This window comes from Rhodnius prolixus, unplaced genomic scaffold (genome assembly GCF_049639745.1).
Source record: "Rhodnius prolixus isolate KJV_2025 unplaced genomic scaffold, Rpr scaffold_6, whole genome shotgun sequence".
Lineage (NCBI taxonomy): Eukaryota > Metazoa > Arthropoda > Insecta > Hemiptera > Reduviidae > Rhodnius > Rhodnius prolixus.
Genome location: NW_027411634.1, coordinates 4,771,569 through 4,785,028, shown reverse-complemented (window position 1 = coordinate 4,785,028; position 13,460 = coordinate 4,771,569). Strand labels below are relative to the sequence as shown.

Below are 13,460 nucleotides of genomic sequence, written 5' to 3'. Positions count from 1 at the left end.
GATTAGTATAACATACGAGGGTCGTTTGAAAAGTCCGTGCAAAAATAAAAACTACTTAATTTTTTGGGGTAAACCTTTTTTATTTTTCAACATAGTCTCCTTTTAGGCTTATACACTTCGTCCAACGCTGCTCTAGTTTGTTGATCCCTTCCGAATAATAGGATTTGTCCAAGTCTGAAAAATAGCCATTCGTTTCTGCAATCACCTCCTCGTTTGAATAAAATCTTTTTCCCGCCAGCCATTTCTTCATATTGGGGAACAAATAGTAGTCCGAGGGAGCCAAGTCTGGGGAATAGGGGGGATGTGAAACGAGTTGGTGGAACCATATTTCCCATTAATTTTGCGACCACAACTGCTGAGGTGTGAGCTGGTGCGTTGTCGTGATGGAAAAGGACTTTTTTTGTGGGCCAATCGTGGGCGTTAAACTTGCAGCTCGGTTTTCAAACGGTCCAATAACGATGAATAATATGCACCTGTAATAGTTTTACCCTTTTCCAGATAGTCGATGAGGATTATTCCTTGCGAATTCCAAAAGACAGTCGCCATAATCTTTCCGGCCGAAGGAACGGTCTTCGCCTTTTTTTGGCGCAGATTCCCCCTTGGTAACCCATTGTTTAGATTGTTCTTTGGTCTCAGGAGTGTAGTGATGTATCCATGTTTCATGCACAGTGACGAAACGACGCTTAAAGTCCTGCGGATTCTTCTGGAACAGCTGCAAACCGTCCTTGCAACACTTCAGACGATTTCATTTTTGGTCAAGCGTGAGCAGTCGCGGCACCCATCTTGCGGATAGCTTTGTCATGTCCAAATGTTGATGCAAAATATTATGTACCCGTTCATTCGAGATGCCCACAGCACTAGCAATCTCGCGCACCTTCACTCTTCTGTCATCCATCACCGTATCATGGGATTTTATCAATGATTTCTGGAGTAGTAACCGTCCAGAACGTTCAGCGTCACTTGTGCCCATATGGCCACTCCGAAAATTTTGAAACCACTTATAAACTGTTCTAATCGAAGGTGCAGAGTCACCATAATGTTTATCAAGCTTCTCTTTAGTCTCCTGAGGCGTTTTGCCTTTCATAAAGTAGTGTTTAATCAACACACGAAATTCTTTTTCGTCCATTTTTTGAAAATCATTCGACTTCCTCGATTCAAACGAATGCCAAACACAAAGAAATAGACCGATCTGGCTGAAACTTGGTGTGTGTTCTTCCAAGAGATGCTACTAACTAAACATAACCTCGATACGCGCCAGTGGTGCTATCTCTCTGACTTTGCACGGACTTTTCAAACGACCCTCGAACAAAAACGAAATTCAGTTAAAATTAAATAAGTCAAATTTAAAGTTTTAATTACCATTTTGTTTTATTGGTCAGTGAAGCTTTTAAAAGGGATTCAGCAAAGGGAGTGCTTTTTTTTTTTTTTGGAACGTGTGAGCGCAACTTTAATTTAATCGATTCTATTAATTGAATTTTTACTCATGATTGGCTTCTGCGATAATCGTAAAATTTTATACTTTTAATGCAGTCGATTTTAAACGAGTGACGGCACATGTTACTCTGCTAATAATAGGTTTCACTTGTTAAACAATATCTCTTTGCAATTCGCTATAATTTCTTTGTTGATTTAATTAACAAAAATTAGTCCAATTATTGAATAATCTCCTGCCCCCTCTCCACCAAAAAAAACATTACCATCTTGACTTATGTCCAATTTTTAGACAGAATAATTACAATTTTCATAGGAATTAATTGTGATGATCTCTTTTTTCTATTCGTCCATGTTACAACTTAGTCATCTTTCGATGACGTCTTTTCAATTTATAATACGATAGAATGTTCATATTATTTTTGGGAATTTCATGACATTTTACAGGATGACTCGTCAATTAGGCCTTATCTACTATTTAACCTTGCCTGAAATGTTTTGATACATTTAGATGGCCTTTTTTCTTTTTATGTTGCTGTACTTATTTCAACATTAATTGATGTTAATTGATTGGAGTTTTAGGAATGTGTACGATTAAGGGCTATAAATTGAAGGGTTGATTGTCTAAAACTGCACGAAAAAAAGAAGCGTAACGTTTAATTTCTTTTTTTTTAAATCTTTTATTGAAATTTGCGACTGCAACGGTTGTTGCAACAAGCAAATATGATGTACGTGATCAGATCACTATACTGTTACGAGGAGAGTAGGTCGCGGGGCCATCTTCTCTTCAATCTCCTTGGAGGATTGCCTGTAATGTGGAAGAAGATAGGTGGGTTCAATTAAAGGATTAGGATGAGCTGCTTGTAAAGGAATGAAATTTTAAGAAACGAGTTTTAGTAAGGTCCTTTAATGAAAGGGATTTTCAGATCATTATGGATGGTGAGGTTAGAAATGTAGAACGGAGCGTTAAGTAGTTTTCGTAGTAATTTGGACTGTAATTTCTGGAGGCGTAGTGAGTTGGAACGCTTAGTCGATCCCCATACTTCGATGGGCCGTATGACCAAATAGGTCGCATTAACAATAGATATAAGAGTCTTTCGTTATGTAGATTAAGTTTCGAACGTTTGTCAAGTAGTCTGGCGAGAAGTTTGTTGTAGCGTTGGTTAGTTTCTTGTCTTTTCGAGTCTAGTATGGGGGGATTCCATGTCAACCGTTTGCTTCTAGGTACAGTCCAAGGTAGCGTACTTTGGTCCACAGTTGGTATAGGAATTTGGTTCAAGATGATGGGAGTTAGGATTTTTCGTCTTAGAGTAAATGTTTAAATTTTAAACATTTTGTTTTTAGTTTTTTCCTGCAAGACATTAAAATTCACAAATTTCTTGTAAAATAAAGGACATCTCTTTGTTTACAAGTGTAATTTTTTTCAACTACTTAGATTAAATAGATTCAAAAATAAACGTTGCCCCTCAAAGAAGGGCAAAAACAGCATTTACAGATGCTGTACCTATTCTTGTTGCTTATACTTTATAAGTTAAGATAGGTTTTCTTGTAACGTTTTAGCGTAATGTTTCACAAACTCCATTATTTTGGTTGTTTATTTTTTGACGAATTAAAACATAAATAATGTTGTATGCTAAAAATGTTTGAGATAGGATCTTGAGAATAAAAGCAAATCGTGCGAGAGAGTTACATCGTAAAACTGTACCACCGGCGTGACAGTATTAATTTTCTTATATTTAGCATTAAAAAAAAGATATCATTTATTCAACATATTTCTATTTTATGATAAGACACAAACACAAAACAGACTAACGCGCTAAAACTTGTACGTATTCCGGTCCTGAAAACCTACATTTCCGGTGCTAACTGTGACTCCAAAAATTTGTTAAAGTAATCGCCTATTTTTTCAGGCGGGCTTTACGTCAAACCACCAAATTAGGTGTCGTAGACGGAGGCGACTAGCAAACATACTTTACTATAAATTTCTTTTATTAACCTTTAAATAAAATCCAAGGGGCTAGTCCTCGTGAATCGAATCCACTAACCAACAATACATCTTAGCTTTGCGGGTCTAGCCTATAACCGCCTAACATACTTTACTATAAATTTCTTTTATTAACCATTAAATAAAATCCAAGGGGCTAGTCCTCGTGAATCGAATCCACTAACCAACAATACATCTTAGCTTTGCGTGTCTAGCCTATAACCGCTCGGCTACCGTGGCGCCTCCAAAAATTTGTTAACTTCGCTTATATTCATAAAGTTTAAGAAAAATAAATAAATCAATCAAGATTTGTGCTGTACAAGGCCCCCCTCTAAAATTAAAAACATCTTTACAAACAGTAACATTTGTATTTCCTTTGTTACTAGTATTAGTAGGTGGCCTTTTCTCTTTTTCTTTTTATTTAAGAATGTGGTGTAACACTTTATATATGAAGTGATTTACTACAATGGAGACATGAAATAAACAAATTTAATGAATATTTATTAATGAATTAAATAACCATTAGCTTGAATGGGCCATCTCTCTCTCTCTCTCTATTTTGACATCCACACATTCACTAAATTTATTGTCGAGATCTTTTTGTTTTGTCCTATTTTATTTATTTACTTTTTTTATCCTTTGTCCTTTGTTTTGGGCCGAAAATAAAGATGTCATTTAAAGTCATCCATTGAGAATGGAGTTGAAATTGTAAAAGTTTTTTGATAAAGAATGGTTTTATTTATCAATGAATCAGGCTAATATATCTTCAGTTTATTTTTTTGGAAGTTGTAGACCAGCAAAGCTAAGATGTATTGTTGGTTAGTGGATTCGATTCTCGGTCTAGGCTTGCATTTTACTTAATGGTTAATATGAGAAATTTATAGTAAAGTATGAGTATGTTTACTATTCGCCTCTGTCTATGGCACCTAATTTGGTAGTTGGACTTAAAGCCAGCCTTAAAAAATAGGCACTACTTTACTTTAATTCAGAATATTGAATAAATGTTGAAACCATTCAGCCATGCTCTCTAGGGAAAAGAAGTTGCATCGGGCAGTTAGGGATAACTTACCGCTCTCCTGTAGAAACACTCCGCTGAAGAAAAAATAGAGGATACTAAGTAGGTACGTTCCCTTGCTGCCATGAAGTTGTAGCGAAAAGTGGGTATTTAGAGAAAACCATTTGCTAGTTTCCATTGTCCTCTACTGCCACTAATTGCTTTCCACATTTTCTGAATTTGGCTTCCCCTAAAATTAAGAGTTTTCCAGGGAAATTCTAGAGAGGGTGGAGGGGAGCTTTTAACTGTGAGAAAAACTGTGTACTACGTTTGTAAGGTCCTCCTCAGAAATACCGAATCTCCCGCCTCTAAGTGGGTGTACATCCTTCAAAGCCAAGAATTCTCAATGGGTGCTCCAGAAAAAAAAAAAGGGAACCGTCAGTTTTGGGCAATTACTCCCTAGTACATTTACAGAGAACAAATTTGGAGATGTTTTGCTATAAAATTTTTTTAGCTTCAACCACCTCACTTTGCCATCCTGAGGAGATACAAATCCTTGTTGAAAGTTTACGGCGGTGACAAGTGTTTGAAGATAATTGAAGCGGTTTTTATGAACCAATTAGATATCTTGCTAAAATTCTGACTTTATTGAATATAATCCAAAGAATATTTCTCACTCACTGCTAGGAGTAGTTGTAAGTGTTTCATTTGAGGGTATCATTTTGAACTAATTACTCTTAATGGTCTTCTAAGAAACGAATCCTACCCAAAATGAGGTACTTGTACGTGCCTAAACTGTGTGCCTCTACTGACTGTAATTATTTTCGCTAGGGTTGGCAAAGAAGGTCTCTCACCGTTTCTAGGATTAATAGTGTGAACCTTTTTTACAAATAATAATGGATGTAATTTCTATTTTTCTTTTTAGTTAAAAAGAACTATTTATTTGATAATTACAGCTGATAAATACGATGTTAATGACTTTATTCGTAGGGCAAATTAGATATAACTACACGCTTCTTAACTCTTCAATACAACTATTGTGTCAATCCAGATGATAGTTTACTAAGAATTACTTGGCCCCAGCTCAGCTGTAGGTTCTCTCTGATGGACCACTGCTAACCAAATAGATGTTAATTTACCTTTCTAGGAAGTCTCCAATTTAGGGAGAACCGTTTAAAAAGGGCTTTCCCATCCTGTATGTATGTTATGGGGCAAGGCAAATTAGTAAACTAGTTATTTGAAACATTATCAACATGCAGTGGTACATGCAGTTTCTTTTTATTTGTTTCTTAATCATACCTCGACATTTTCGGAGAATTAAAATAAAAAGAAAGCTTTTTTTGGTTTTCTTCTTTTTTCTTTTTCGACGTCGAATCTTATAAATACTACCAGCGCTATTTTGTTTTCCTTGTTAGTCAACAAAACTTGGTAAGGTCAATTTTGCTAAACAGGGAGCCACAGCGAAGAGATTTCTTGACTCTTTGACCAAAGTACTTTCCTTAACCTAAATGTTTAAAGAGGTAATTTTATCTTTTTAATTTGTTTTAAAAATCTCGTCTTTTGTGTGTTATTTTTTTATTTTCAAAAAGTAGATGCTTTTAATATAATACTGGAGATTGTGGGGATTTTTTTGGAGTACGGGGGATTTTTTTTTATTTTGATTGAATTTGATTATTTATATTAACCATTTTTTTTTTGTATCAAATCAAAGAAGATTGTAACAGTAGGATGAAAAAATAACCGCCATTTTCAGTCATGATATTTTATTATGCCGAGAGCTTTTCCGACCTAGGGTCTAGGGTCATCTTCAAGGCTGTGGAACATACTTACAGTGTGGTAACAATAATTATATTACAATGAATCTGTATAATGTAACTAAAATTTAAAAAAATATTTACCTAATTTACAATATACAGGGTGACCAGAGTTATATGCTCCACCCACTTTTTTTTTTAAACGGCGGGAAATTTCAAAAAAACACGTATTTAATCATTTTTAGTCTAGTTTATTTTCAGTGATTGACCCATTTTGTTAAACCTCTGTATCTCGAGATACAGCATCCAACTTTTGTTTTTCAAATGGAACGTTATATTTTTTGTTGCATATTTTTATAGTATTGGAGCTCCTAAAAAAAACAAAAAAAAATATTTTTGAAATCGGTTAGGTTTTTCAAAAGTTATGGTAATTTAAAATATGAAAAACAAATTTCAGTTAATTATCAAAATTACGTTATTTTTCTTAAAGAATCTGTTCAAACTGGGCACCATCAACGGATAGGCAAGCCAAAACTCTGGACTCCCACGCTTTGCTTGTAGCAGCACTTATGGTGGCCAAGTCAAGATCTAGGCAAGCTAGAAGTATTCGACGTTCAGGTTGTTATCTTACAAACGTTTGGTGTGGAGTTTTAGGTAATCAACACTCGGCCCATTCTTCTACAGAGAGAACTTAACTGGTGCAAGTACTTTTTAAGAGACATTTTGCCAGTTCTGCTTAAAGATGTTCCTCTACAACGTCGGCTAGATATGTATTTTCAACAACATGGTTGCCCGGCACATAATGCTAGAGTGTTCGACGATACCTGGACACAAATTTCCGTGAAAAAAGCAATCCAGTCGGAGAGTCCAATCCAATGGCCACCTCGATCTCCGGACTTGATCCAAATGGACTTTTTTTTTTGTGGGGATATCTAAAAAAAAAAGAAAGTGTACTGTAACCTTAATCCCGTGGCTTCAGTCGATGATCTGAAACGTCGAATTACTCTAGCCTGCCTAGATCTTGACTTCGCTACCATAAGTGCTGCTACAAGCAAGGCGTGGGAGTCCAGAGTTTTGGCTTGCCTATCCGTTGGTTGTGCCCAGTTTGAACAGATTCTTTTAAAAAAATAACGTAATTTTGACAGTAAACTGAAATTTGTTTTTCATATTTTAAATTACCTAACTTTTGAAAAACCTAACCGATTTCAAAAAAAATTTTTGTTGTTGTTTTTAGGAGCTCAAATACTACAAAAATATGCAACAAAAAATATAACGTTCCATTTGAAAAACAAAAGATGGATGCTGTATCTCGAGATACAGGGGTTTAAAAAAATGGGTCAATCACTGAAAATAAACTAGACTAAAAATGATTAAATACGTGTTTTTTATTTTTTCAAAATTTCCCGCCTTTAAAAAAAAAAGTGGGTGGAGCATATAACTCTGGTCACCCTGTATACTGTTTTACATCATTAGAGAGTTGGCGTGTCTTCTGTCTTGTCTGTTCATGGACTGAATGTGGTTGTGTTTGGTTGTAAGGATGTCAGTGTTGCCAATTATCAAATATTTTACAGTAATTTGGCCGTATACGTTGTTTAAATTGTTGGTGTCAGTTTTTTGAAATTTAGACTGTTTTCTGTCTTAGATATGTATATCTTTTCTCTAGCACACTTTCCTTTTATGTATGTTGGTTTCTGATTTCTGTATCTTTGTGTTTGGGGAAATCGAAAGTGTGATGATTTTCCGGTGCTGTGGTGTTCTTTTTTTAATTTTGTGTCGTAAGAGTGTTGGTACAGTCTTTTTCTTTTACATACGTACTGGTACAGTCTTTTCCGTACTGTGATGTTTCGTCTATATATTTTTGGTGACAGTCTTTACATTCTATTTCGTATATAAGATTTGATTGTTTGTCCTTTTCAGTCTCTGGTCTTTTAGATTCGAAAAGAATGGTCTTTTTTGTAGTGATTATTGTATTTGTCGAGTTCTGTAGTAATGTTTTTAATTTGTTTGTAAGTGGTTATACAATACGTACGAGGGTCATTTGAAAAGTCCGTGCAAAAATAAAAACTACTTAACTTTTTGGGGTAAACCTTTTTTATTTTCCAACATAGTCTCCTTTTAGGCTTATACACTTCGTCCAACGCTGCTCTAGTTTGTTGATCCCTTCCGAATAATAGGATTTGTCCAAGTCTGAAAAGTAGCCATTCGTTCTGCAATCACCTCCTCGTTTGAATAAAATCTTTTTCCCGCCAGCCATTTTTTCATATTGGGGAACAAATAGTAGTCCGAGGGAGCCAAGTCTGGAGAATAGGGGGGATGTGAAACGAGTTGGAACCCTATTTCTATTAATTTTGCGACCACAACTGCTGAGGTGTGAGCTGGTACGTTGTCGTGATGGAAAAGGACTTTTTTGTGGGACAATCGTGGGCGTTTTTCTTGCAGCTCGGTTTTCAAACGGTCCAATAACGATGAATAATATGCACCTGTAATAGTTTACCCTTTTCCAGATAGTCGATGAGGATTATTCCTTGCGAATCCCAAAAGACAGTCGCCATAATCTTGCCGGCCGAAGGAACGGTCTTCGCCTTTTTTGGCGCAGATTCCCCTTGGTAACCCATTGTTTAGATTGTTCTTTGGTCTCAGGAGTGTAGTGATGTATCCATGTTTCATCCACAGTGACGAAACGACGCTTAAAGTCCTGCGGATTCTTCTGGAACAGCTGCAAACCGTCCTTGCAACACTTCACACGATTTCGTTTTTGGTCAGTTATTTTTTCAATCCCTCGCTGACTGTGTTTCCCTTTGATGAGGCTGCGGTTTGCTACACATCAAACCATGCTTCATTCGCTTTTTTGAAGTAAATTTACCTTCATTTGACTTCAAATTACCAGTAACTAAATCTAATGTATCCGCTTTGTGGGTGTTTTTTCGTTTACACTTCCTTTTTATTGCACACGAGAAGTTGACTTTGTGCAAATCTTTTTATTTTGAGCAATTTCCGGACTTTTTTTTGTGAAAAGCTTTTTTTTTTTATTATTATTGAACAAAAAATTAAAAAGTTGAACTTTTGATTGATTTTGACCAATACCTTATCGAGACGTCCTCTATTAGCACATAAGCGTAATATTAAATTTAAACTTCCGTTATTTTTCGTTCTTTTTTTTTGGGGTTCTTTTTCTGATTCAGGAAACCACAAAAACGGATCTTTCCGGTGCCTATTGAATATCGAAATTGAGAAATGATACCGTATTCAGTGAGATTACAATTACTCCTAATTAGTCGAGTAAAGAGAAATTAAAAACAAAAAAACCCATTTTACTCGAAAATTAACGTACATAGTAACAAACCAATTTACTCGCTTGTAAAAACCAACAAGTTACGTTAATTCTTCCCTAGTTTTACTACTACTACAAAAATTACTACAGCGTAATACGCATTCCCTGGTAATGGTAATCAAATGGCCGTGACTCACACTTATTTATGTAGTACAAAAATTGTAGGTTATTAACCTATTTAGTGGTTATAAAGCGATCTGTCGCCTTAGGCTGAAAGATGAACGATTTCCTCCGTGGAACTAATACACAAATACATTACAAATACTCTATACACATTTAGCTGGTTACAAAATACCGCCTTCTATTTTAATGAACACGTATTTTTTTTTTGAATGGTTATTCATTATTGGTATAATTAATATGATCGATATATCGTTAACTTGTCACTCTTTTTATGAAAATCGAATGTGTATAATTTAAACAGCTGCACTGATTATTAATTTTTTAACACTTCCTTAGCAAACATATCGTGTACATAAAAAATAATAAATCTTAGGTAACAAATTAAATTCCATCATATTACATCTTGATGAATTTATTTCGCTGAGGATGAGATAATGAGCGGAAATAACCCTTTTTTGGCGCCAAATTTTGTTTCTGAATGAATGAATAAATATTTATTTCCAAATATATACAAAAAATAAATAATAAATAATGAAGTACAATGCACAATACATTTTAATCTTCATATCAGTGTGCTAATCTTAGTAAGGTTAAGTGAACAGGGTAGGAATGCAGGAAAATTTATTCTGCAATAAGTGGAAAAACTAAAATAAACCACGATAAGACTAACGCTATATACTCTTCACCAAACGCAAGACCCTCCTTTAACCGACAAATTAGACTCAATAATTCTCTGATCCTGTGGTCTACCCATGTTAAGTACCTAGGTCTAACTTTGGACAATAAACTGACTTACACTAAACACGTTCAGGACAAAGTAAACTCAGGCAATCTGGACTAAACGACTATTAATTCCTCTTCTTCCTCGATGCACTAGTCATTCACTCACTCCACGGAGACTGCGTCCATTATCCCACGGTACACTCTTATATCCAAAATCGTCTGCTGAAACTCCTTTCCATTCTTAGGATTGTCAACCCTAATCCACTCTGCGGCGACTTTAGCCTTCTACAGATCTTACTATTTCCTATACGCACAAAAGACCTAGTCATTGACTCACTCCATGAGACTGCATCCATTATCCCACGTACACTCCTATATCCAAAATCGTCTGCTGAAACTCCTTTCCATTCTTAGGACTGTCAACCCTAATCCACTCTGCGGCGACTTTAGCCTTCTTCAGATCTTTCTATTTCCTACAGGGCACAAAAGAATAAAACAGATACTCCTCTAACCCTCTACACTAGCTGCAGGTTTTTCCTCTCCTTTTCTTCCCTGAATCCCTATCCTGCACTTTACCCTTCTACAGATCTTTCTATTTCCTACAGGGCACAAAAGAATAAAACAGATACTCCTCTAACCCTCTACACTAGCTGCAGGTTTTTCCTCTCCTTTTCTTCCCTGAATTCCTATCCTGCACTTTAGCCTTCTACAGATCTTTCTATTTCCTACAGGGCACAAAAGAATAAAACAGATACTCCTCTAACTCTCTAAACTAGCTGCAGGTTTTTCCTCTCCTTTTCTTCCCTGCATTCCTAGCCTGCTCACTTAACCTAACTAATCTGATACTGATATCTGTGAGATATCAATGAAAGCCCCCCTTTGGGCGGTTCTGCTTTTGTTCCTAAGAGAGATTACAATGGTGACCACATCTCTCAGTGATTCTATTTCTTGCTTCAGCCCCCCCCCATATTTCTCATTTAAAACCTGCACAGTCCCCCCCATTTTGATCGAAAACGTTTCAAATAAAAGCAAATCGATTATTCCCTTATTCCCAGTTCCCAGTAAAATCCTGTCTCCACCAATCATTTGTTTTAACCACACACTTCACTTCCCATAACCCCCCAAACAGCTTCTCCCGGTCCTAAATAGAAGCTTTCTGTTCCCTACCTTGAAAAAGCCTTCGTGTACTTATATAACTATTTTAAGTATATTTTTTTAAATATTTTTAATTAACAATTATCAAAACAATTTCAATTTCTTTAATTGAAAATAGTTTCATTAACCAGATTTCTAGTTTTACCTTCTTTTTTTTTCACAAATCATTAAAACTAATAGTGTAACAAATTATTGCGAAATATATTGTGTCTAAATTGGATACAAAAAAAAAGTTATTACTAAGGTGTCCTTGTTTTTACATAAGAAAATTACACTTATTACACAATTCTATATGAAGTAATTTGTCTATATGTTATTTTACATGTACATATATATAGTATTTATATGTGTATGTTTGTTTTTTGTGTTTGTTTTATTCTCCTCAATTTGAAACAAGTTTAAACAAAATATGACATATATTTTTCATCAAAAAAAAAGCATCAAATCAAAAAATTCATAAATTCTGTTTCAAAAGTTGAATAATGTGAAAATTATTCAACTAAAGTTAGTGGCTAAAGTTTAACTTTTCTTCACGCTTAAGAAAAATGCTTAACCAGTTAAGCGCATTTCAAATCTCTATTACGGTGCGTTCGACGTGGTATACTCGTTGTGAAAAATATAAAATTTCCATTAACTATAAAAAATTCGAAATTTTAATAAAATACAATAAGAATATTATTTGGTGGGGATGTTTCCTTTATCTTACCCAATAGGACTGCCCAGTATTTTATACGGAGGGGGTGGAGGAAGTCAGCCAAATGATAAGTGGTTGGTACAGGTTTGGTCTCCCCATTAGAGATTGGGGAATTACGCACACAAAATAGAAGCTCTCAACCCTTGTTGCAATGCCCGTTTTTACCTCTTAGATAGGAGGTTCTAACCTCAGTACGAGCATGATTTCATTTTGCACACAGAATGCAAAAAGCTCTTTTCTTCCTTGTAAAAAGCTCTTGCGCCGTCCCTAGTTAACTAGAACAATGCAACAAGCACTGAGGTTTCTAACCACAGTTTACATCAGAAAGAATACTCTAGGATCAAAAACTTCTCCTGCAGTCACCTGCTAGTTTCAAAGACTAACCCAGGATTCGCTAGCCAGGATTCTGGGAATAATTCTTGACATCGATTGTCTGTTGTCTTCACATCGATCTCGCTATTTCGTCTCCAATACTTCGAGACCCTTTCTTATACTCTAGCTAGTCTCTCAGCTTGAATAAGTAACATAGACACCTCAAAGCAACCGTTCTTATTCAAACTGTTTACTATAGTGTCCCTTAGAAGCCAATTACGATTAAGCTACAGGTTTAAACTGAGCACAGTTGTGCCAACGAATCATATTCAAAATATCGTATTTTTTTTTTTAGAAAACATTTATTTTGATTTACTGTTCCTTCCATCTTTAATGACCAAATGATTAATATATTTAATTACAGTTTTTATTAATTTATTAATTTTATTTAATTGAAAAAAGCCTAGCTTTGGCTGCTTTACTATAGACCAGAGATTCTCAACCTTTTTTGACGCGGCGGGACACTTTTAACAATTTCAAAATTTAGCGGCGGTACACTAACAATAAGATAAGTTTAAAACTATTTTACTTATCCATAATACACTGTGTAAAATAGTTTATGTTTACTTTCAATATAAAATAAAATAATCTGTACTACAAAAACAACAGTATATGTTTATTAAGGGATTAAGTACAAGTTAGCAATAAGAATACTTTTAATGAGAAATTTGAGCTTGATGTTTTTTTGATAATTACAGTTTATATTTGGTCGTATAAATGATAATGCTACTCTCATATCGTCTTCTACATTTAGATATATAATTTTTATTGTATGCATTTCTAAAATTTGGGCGGCTTACTCCAAAACTTTCGCGGCACGCAATGGTTGGTTAATCACTGGTCTATAAATGGTATTCATGGAACCTAACTTGTTTAACACTAAACCTACCGACATTTAT

The 13,460-nt window shown here is 35.1% G+C and overlaps 1 long non-coding RNA gene across 3 annotated transcripts in view; it reads left to right on the top strand.

The window, feature by feature from the left end:
• The first annotated feature begins 4,840 nt into the window (after nt 1–4,840).
• LOC141461368 (uncharacterized) overlaps nt 4,841–13,460 on the top strand; it is a 214,602-nt gene continuing 205,982 nt past the window's right edge. For 2 of the 3 annotated variants that reach the window (XR_012462826.1, XR_012462827.1), the window contains exon 1: nt 4,841–5,929. This is a non-coding gene — a long non-coding RNA (uncharacterized lncRNA). The remainder of the gene's footprint in view (nt 5,930–13,460) is intronic. The other variant, XR_012462825.1, reaches the window with a different exon arrangement.